Raw genomic sequence first — 8,697 nt, 5'->3', positions numbered from 1 at the left:
GCAAGTTTAATAAAGTTGTTCAAAAGGCAACAAGCAGGAAAAAACAAGGACGGCAGACTAGGCCAGGGGAGCGACTGGCGAGTCGGGTAGGTTGGTGGAGACGGCAGTGCCGGCTGGAGGAGTGGCCGGCTGGCCAACCTCGGCATGATCACCGCCTCCCGCAAAGGGCGCGCTAGCACGCGCCTTGTTGCCGGAGGCACGATCAGGCTGAGGCTGGCTGCTCGCTTCACCAGTCAGCTCAACGTCTTCGCCTTCCTCTCCTTCGTCGTCTTCGTCTTCATCGCTGGAGGCGATCTCCTCTACCGAGTCTTCACCCGCTGCCGGGTCCAGCCCGAACCACTCCTCCGGCTGGGCAACACCGCCGTCATTGATCTCAGGAGCGAAGACGCTGATGTCAGTACACTCGGCGATCGTCGAAGCGCGCTGAGCGATAGCCGGCCGCACCTCCTCCAACTCTTCGTCGGCCTCCAGCCGCCAGGTGCGCAGCTGGTCCAGGTTCAGCCCCGGATACCAGGCTCGGACGAACTCCAGCGCCCGCCCAGCTCCAAGCCGGGCTGCCGACGCTTTCCAGGCCTCGAAGCGGCCAACCGCCACCTCCAGCCAGTCGGCAGTCCAATTCGGGGTGCGGGGAATCGTCTCGCTTGGCCAGAGGGCGGCCAACACCTGCGCCCCAGCGCGCTGGAGGCGGCGGAGTATACGGTGAGCCGGCTGCAGCCGGGCTTGGACCGCCAAGAGCTGCTCCTCAAGTGTCCGGCTTGCGTCCGGCGTGATTTCAGCCCCCGCCTGCCGGTGTGCCTCGTGATGGGCCTCGATGGATTGGGTGGCGAAGACGGAGTAGCCGGGAAAGTAGTCTGCACAGAGAACAAAAAGCAGCACAAGTCAGAACACAAATCAGGGATCAAAGGGCAAGCAGGGAGTGAAGAAGGCGGCTTACCGTCGATCAGATCCTCGATACGGCTGAATCCCTCGCTCAGCGCGTGCTTCGCTTCAGCCCAGCCCGCCGCTTCGGTCTCGAACTCGGCCTTCAGGGCGTCCTCGTTGTCATGTGCCTTCTTCAGGGCCTCTTTATGGCTCTCCTCCTGGTCGGCCAACTTCTTGACCAGGCGGTCACGCTCCAGGACCAAGGCGCTGTACTCGGCTTCCTTGGCGCGAAGGGCGGCTTGGGCCCCGCTGAGCTGCTCCCTCAAGTCGGCATTGGCTCCTGCAAGCATGAAGACAAAGGAAATTAATAAGGTGAAGTCGTCAAGGAAGATCTGACCCGGCTGCTCAGCAGTCGGCCCGAATCTCGGGGACTACACCCAGTGGGTGCGCTGACGCGCCCCCACAGGAGATGAACGAAACAAATACGCACTCCGGCTGCTGGTCAGGTCCTCGGTTCTCCTGCCCAGCTCCTGAGCCTGGGAGTTGAAGGCGGCTGCATGGAGGTTGTGATACTCCTAAAAGATTATACAGGAAGCAAGGATAAGTTAAGTTGTCAGAACCTAGTAAGTTCCAAGCCGCCTGCGCAGCAGCCGGCTCGGAACTCGGGGACTACACCCAGTGGGTGCGCTGACGCGCCCCCACGGAAGAAACAAAAAAAACAAAATAACCAAGGCCAGAAGACTCACCCGGATGACGGCCCGCGTCGAGAGAAACTCTTGAGTGTATCGCTGCAGCGAGGCGGCCTGAGCTTGAAGCCGGTTCCGGACCTCCTGGGCCGCCGCGTTCAGCTCGCCCGTCCCCCCGCTGGGAGTCCACTCAGACGTGCTGGCGCGGGCCGCCTCCAGGGCCTCCGCCGTCTGGCTGGCGCCCGCTGCTCGGTGCGGTTCCGGCGCGGAGGCGCCACCCCCTGCGCGCCGGCGCAATGCGGGCTGCACCTCGAGGCCGGCCCCTGCTTCTGGCTCGCCCCTGGACGGCTGCTCTGGCGCCGCAGCTGATTGGCCGCTTTGGCCCGCTCCAGTCGGCGCCGTCTGCGACGCCCCCTCCACGAAGATCACGTGGTCCTCCCGCCCCTCCATCATCGGCGGGCCTTGGTCGACCTCCTTCGACGGGGGCACGGGAATGTTGGGGGCCACGGCGCGGAGGGAAACAACGAGCAGCGGAGGCCGGTTGTGTGAGGCCTCCGCCTCCGTCTCCGCGGCTGCCGCTTTCGCCCGGGCCTTGGCCGCCGCGTCGGCCTGCTCCTTCGTCGCCTAGGCGGTCCTTCGCTCCTCCGCCTCCCGCTCCTCCCGCGCCTCCCACGCGTTCTGCTCCGTGGCCTCCCTAAGGTCGGCGCGGGGGTCCACGCGGCGGGAGCTTGAGGACCCTCCAGTCGGCCCGACTACGGAGCCGCCAGGACCTCGCTCGAGAGAAAGCGACGCCCTGTCCGGCAAGAAAAGAAAGGTTTAGAAGAGCTTCGGACGAAAAAGACAAAAAAAATATACGCAAGACATTCAACGACTTACGCAGAGACCGCCTGTGGCTGCTTCACCACCTTGCGGAAGCGGGCCACCTTCGCGGCCGCCTCATCCCGCTTGGTCGCCGCCGTGGAAGCCTTGGATTTCTTCGGCCGGCTGCCGAAGAAGGTCAATGCGGCCCGACGCTTCTGCGCGCCGCCACGGGCAGCCGGCACGGCGGACGATCCCGCACCTTGATGATCAGGCGCCGGCTGGCGGTGCGGGGCTTCTTCGACCTCGTCGTCGTCCGGCCAGTCTTCGAAGCTGGCCCCGAGTCCCGCACCCCCGGCCTCGTCACCTTCCCCCACGATGGCGTCTTCCATGGCGGCCGCTCCCAGGTCCGGATCGTCGGCGTCGTCCACCGTGCGGTCGAGGAGGAGCTGGCGCTCTACCCCCGCGGGCCCGGCTGTCGGCGGAAGAAGAGGGTTCTACTAAAAGCAAACCAATTGATCAAGAGTCGGCTATCATGAGGCCGGCTACAAAAAGGAAGAAAAGAAGAAAGAACTTACGGAAGGCGGAGGGTTGGCGCGGGAATACGGCTCCTTGCCGTATCGCCAATCCTCGGCGAGCTTGCAGTTGGAGATGTAATTCACCATGTAAGACACCTCTGTGTGAGGCATCTCCCTGGTGCTCAGCCGGCACGGGTCGAAGCGGCCGCTCATCTGGCAGATCATGTGAGGCCGGCCTTGGAGCGGAAGAACCCGGCGCTCCACGAAGGCGGCCACCAAGTCGGCCCCGGTCAGGCCCTCCGACTGGATCATCACCCGAAGCCGGGAGACGGCTGCGTTCCCGACCTGAGACAGCGACCTGGCTCGGTAGCTCCATGAAGGTTGCCTCCCAGCCGGCGGGCCGGCTACGTAAGCCGGCAGGTTGACGTAGTCGCCTTGCTGGGCAACGTTCTTCACATAAAAATAAGACTTCTGCCAAAGCTTCACCGACTGGATCAGCGGAATGGACGGGAACGGATTGTTCTCGCTCGCCCGCCTCATGGCAATGAAGGCTCCGCAGGGGGCGGGCACGCCCGCGACGACGGTGCCGAGCTTGCTTTGGAAGAACTCCCCCCAGAGCTCGAGCGTGGGGAGAACTCCAAGAAAACCCTCGCACAGGGTGACAAAGGCTGACAGCAGCATCACCGCGTTGGGCGTGAGGTGATGCGGCTGGAGGTGGTAGAATTCAAGGAAGGCTCGAAGGAATCCGCTCGCCGGGAGGTCGAAGCTGCGCAGGCAGTGCGAGCGGATGATCACCCGCTCGCCCTCCTCCGGTGCCGGCGAAATCTCCCTCGCCGGCGCTTGACGAACCCGCACTAGGTTCTCGCCGGGCAGACGCCGCGTCCGGCGGAGGAACTCGACGTGGTCCTCGTGGACGTTGGAGCCATCCCACGAGCTCGACAACGCCATGGGAGCAATGCGGCAGGGAGCAAGACGAAGCGACGGCGAAACAGCGCGGCAAAGGGTTGCTGCGGCGGGGAGCAAGACGAAACAACGGCGGAACGGCGCTGCGAAGAGTTGCTGCGGCGAAGAGAAGAAGAAGGAGGGCGAGAAGGGGCGGAGTGAGGGAGAGCGCGCGAGCCTCTGCCGCTCCCCCTCCTCCTCCTACTTATAGACCGCGCGGCGGAGCCGAGGAGGCGCAGCGTGGGGGAACATGGGGATCAACTGCGCCCACTCCCCCACGTCCCGCGATTATTGTGCCTTGATGGCAGAATAAAACTGCCGCGGAGAGGTGAGCGGTCCATGTGGACCGCAGAAGATCCGTGCTCGGACCGAGGCCCGCGAGTGGCTGGCCCGGGCCTGTGGCGGCGTCCCGTCGCGCGCATGCGTTGGCAGGACTTCCTCGCCACGTGGCCCGCGGAATGGCGCGGGGTCAGCTCGCAGGGCGACCCACGTTCCCGCCTACAAGAGACGGAGCTTTCCGAAGACGGCGCACACACGCAAAAGCCGGCCCCTCGGGATAGGAAGCTGACCTAGCTTCTCGTCCCTTTGTCCGCCTCGAAGCTCGATTAGCTTCGGGGACTACTGTCGGAGTAAATAACCATGGGTAGCCTAGCCGGCTCACCCTGGCCCTTCTGAAAAAATTACGAGCCGATTCGGCCCTCAAGAATCCAAGACACAGGGCCGCCTTCCCCTTGCCGGCTGTCTCCAGGCCGGCTATCGGAAGGCGGCCCGACTTCAGCCCTCATGAAGAAACGCCGCGGGAGGGCCGGCTCTGAGAAGCCGGCTCCCATAAAGCGGTCAAGATCGTACCCTCGAAGTCTGCATCCACATAACGGCGATGTGACGGGGTGTGGCTACAGTGAAGCCTGCCACCCCCGAATCCCGGAGCACGCCTGGCACAGTGCGCCGTACGGGTGGCCATGACCCGTTCGGCGCGGCACTGTTGCCATGATGACCCTGATGTCAACCACGACGGACCGCCGGCGCGGCCCACGGGCGGTGGGCCCCTTCGGGCAGAGAGACACCCGAAGGTGGCCAGGCCTCCCCCAGTCGGCCCAAGATAGAGCCGGCTCCCCACAGCCGGCTTGCCACCTCCCTCGAAGAAGACGCCCCATTAAGGAGACAAGACGCGGTGAGGCTACAGCGATCGCCCGTCGGGCGGCGGCACTGTAGCCATGCCCACCTCGGCGAAGCCCTCGTCATCAAGATTAAGCAACAGTAACCAACCGCCGACAAGGCCCTGGACAGTGGGGCCTGCCTGTCAACCAAGGAGCCGGCAGCCGGCGGGACCCACGAGCCGGCGGGCCCCAGCAGCCGGCGCAGAAGCCGGAGCGTAGACACAGACGGCTGGGCCCCGCGCCCAGCCGGATTACCATTGTACCCCCGGGGGGTAGGCCTATATAAACCCCCCGGGGCATCCATGCAAAGGGAGATCGATCCCTGCTAGTTTTAGACACCATGTAGGGAGGAGAAGAGAGCAAGCCTTGCCCTTCTTCCTCCTCTTGCCAAACAGCTCAAGGAGCATCGCGTAGCTACTTATTCATCTAGTGATCATGCGGAGACCCTGCAGAGCAGCGGTAGGGGTGTTATCTCCATGGAGAGCCCTGAAGCTGGGTAAGATTCGCCGGCGTGCATGTCTTCGCCTCATCCCGTTTCCAGGCACCGGCGACGTCTTATTGACTCCCACAATGATAAGCCACCCGTTGGCATATGTCGCACCTACCACCCGACAGCCGGGTTAGCAGCGGTCGTCGCGGCATCACCAGTCCCGACGGCGATGGTCTTGTCGGGTGCCGCCGTGGTGCCGTCCAGGTAGCCATGGAGGTTGGCGCCAGCTAAGACGGTGCCGGCGATGCCTCCCATAGCATGAAGTTGTGGCGGCCAAGGCGGATGGAGATTGCCGGAACAGCGCGGACGGCAGGAACGGTGGCAGCCGCGGGCGAGGTGATGGTGCCGACGCTGTTGGAGAGCGAAAGGGCGGCGGACAACATCGCGGCGGCGCGGAGGAGGGCGGCGGATGAGAAGGAAACTCGCGGAGGCGGCGGCGGCGGCGCGGAAGGGCGGCGCGTGGTGGCGGCGGCGGATGGATCGGGCGGCGGCGCAGGGTTCGCGCGGCGGCCCGGTGGCTATCTGATACCAAGTTGAAGAGGTAGGTTTAGCGTTTGGCGTTAGTGGCTAACATCCAGCCTCACGTCTTAATATATAGATGATCAAAATACAATTACATATGTATATAAATACGTGTACATGTATAATATGCTAGACCCTATTTTAGGTGCAGAGCTAACGTTCTCTCGCATGTCTGGATTGCGAATCTCCGCTGCCCAAGTGCCACATGGCGGGCGCCACACACCACAATACTTCTCCAGCGGCGGCGGCTGAAACATGGATCTTGAGTGGGCAGTGGTGGTCGGTGCTCGGAGTGACTATGTGGAAACATTCCAGAGAAACGCGGATACGTGGTGGCCCTCCTCATCGATGAGCTTGCGGCTACGGTGATGGTTAGATTTGTCGATTCAGACAACAACAGTATGCGGCGGTCAAATCTTAGTGGCGCGGGTCGAGGTGGTGGCAACGCAAGGCAGAGGCAAAGAGAGCGGTGTTGACGTGGAGGCATCCGAGAAGTTAAACCCTTTTGAGGGTTCGACTAGAGTTGATCTCAGCTCCAAGCCATCCCTCAAGTCGAGCCATCGTTTACATATTCGCGTAGATTTGATTTCTAAGTGTTGTATAAACACAAATTTATTCATCAATAGTTGATGCTTTTTCTTTTTCTTTTTCAGAAGAAGATTAATACTCAAAGCTTGTGAGTACTCTAGTACAGTACATCCGTGCTCAATGAATACTCAAAGCTTGTGAGTACTTATTATGGTCGTGCACGTGCTCCTACGCTATCGCATCCGATCGAGTTATTGCTTCATTTTTCTTCTTCAGCTGTGAACCACTTCATGAGGGGTGGCTGGACTTGCTGCAGACGATGTTGTTCTCCTTGACGCACGCGATCACCTCGGCGCCGGTGAAACCTAGCCGCTGGAACGCCGTCGAGACGCTTCCGTCCTTTTCGGCGGCGGCGCAGCGTGCAGCACCATTGGCATACCACCACTGGTACAGCACCTTACCGAGGAAGGCGGCTCCGCAAACCACGAGTGTGACCGAGATGCCGATTGCCCACCCGGCGGCGATGTCGTGCTTCACGTGCGAGCGCCGGGGTATGGAGGATGAAGCCCGCGGAGCGCGGGCTGTGCACGGCGGCAGGACGCCGCCGCAGAGGCCCGGGTTCCCGGCAAGGTCGTCGGGGTTGATCGTCTTCAGCAGCCCCGTCGCCGGCACGGGACCGGTGAGGTTGTTGTGCGCCACGCTGAGCATCTCGAGCGCCGGCGAGCTGCCTAGTCTGCTCGGTATCTCGCCAGAGAGGAAGTTGTTGGAGAGGTCGAGGACGGACAGTGCCGGCATCGTCGCCACCGCGCCGGGGATCTGACCGGTCAGGCGGTTGCTCCCGAGGATCAGAGACGCGAGCCGGTGGCACGAGACGATGCCGGTCGGGATCGCGCCGGAGAGCCGGTTGCTCGACATGTCGAGGGCGTTGAGTAACGCGCAACCGCCGAGTTCGTCCGGCACGCCTCCGGTCAGCTCGGGTGGGATGGGGCCTTCCAACCTGCCGATCGCCATGTCAAGGTACCGGAGGTTCTTGAGCTTGCCAATGGCCGCCGGGATCGGGCCGGTGAACTCGTTGTAGCCGATGATGATCTGCTCCAGCGCCGTGAGCTCGAATAGCACAGCCGGGAGAGAGCCGCTGAGGTTGTTGCCCGCGAGCCCCAAGAACTTGAGCTTCCGGAGCCTGCCGTACCTCTTGGGGATCGTGCCAGAGAAGAAGCCGCCCCTGATGTCGAGCGTCTTGAGCTCTGTGGCGTTGCCGAGGTCTTCCGGGAGCGGGCCGACGAAGTTGTTTCCGGACGCGTTGAAGTGGGCCAGCGAGCCGCAAGAGCCGAGGCCGGCCGGGAACCGGCCGGCGAAGCCGTTGTCGCTGACGTCAAACTCCCGGAGCATCGGGATTGACACCAACGCCGTCGGCAGCACGCCTGCGAACGCGTTGCCCCGGAGCAAGACCGAGTTGAGCGCGGTGAGGCCGAGGACGGCGTCCGGGATGGTGCCGCTCAGGTTCATGCCCGCCAGGTCAAGGCCGGTGACCGCGCCAAGGTCGTCGCAGCGCACGCCCTTCCAGCCGCAATGCGGCGCCGAGCCCCCAGCCCCGGAGCTCCCCCAGTGGGTCGACGAGCGACGCCCTGATGGCCAGCAGCATCGCCGCCTCGTCGCTCGTGGCGGCAGCGCCATTGGACGCCCCGGCGCAGCACACGAGCGACAATGAGAAGAAGACTAAGAAGAAGAAGAAGACGAAGCGTGGCTTGCTGCTCAGCTGAGCTGAAGCACTCGCCATGCTCCTCTCTCCTCCTTCAATTCTTCACTCCTACTCCTTGATCACTTAATTAACTTTGTGTTTACATCAACAAGCTTGTTTGAAGCAATAGAGAAATGGAGGGAAACTAACAGCTAAGCATATTTGCAGTGACGAGGTGAGAGCACCATGCAATCTTCCCAAGTTATAGTAAAACCAAAAATTCACCCCAAAAAAACTCAAAACCATCTAAAATTGCTTTAAAAATTATTGTTGCGTTTCGAGTTGACTGCCTCGCCGAGTTGACGACTCATAATTACAAAATTCAGTCAGCAATCACATCTTCATAATTATTACCAAATCTTTGTAAGACTTAGTCATTCAAAGATTCACCCAGCAAAAAGGCCAAAGCCTATAAATTTTGTAAAAATATTGTTAGGGCATCTCCAACGCCGACCCT

General features: G+C 61.9%; 1 pseudogene; it reads right to left on the bottom strand.

Moving 5' to 3' along the window:
* Positions 1 to 6,585: 6,585 nt before the first annotated feature.
* LOC125554353 lies at positions 6,586 to 8,398 on the bottom strand (annotated as a pseudogene).
* Between the last annotated feature and the right edge of the window lie 299 nt (positions 8,399 to 8,697).

This window comes from Triticum urartu, chromosome 4 (genome assembly GCF_003073215.2).
Source record: "Triticum urartu cultivar G1812 chromosome 4, Tu2.1, whole genome shotgun sequence".
Classification (NCBI taxonomy): domain Eukaryota; kingdom Viridiplantae; phylum Streptophyta; class Magnoliopsida; order Poales; family Poaceae; genus Triticum; species Triticum urartu.
This window is presented reverse-complemented; position numbering and strand designations above follow the sequence as displayed.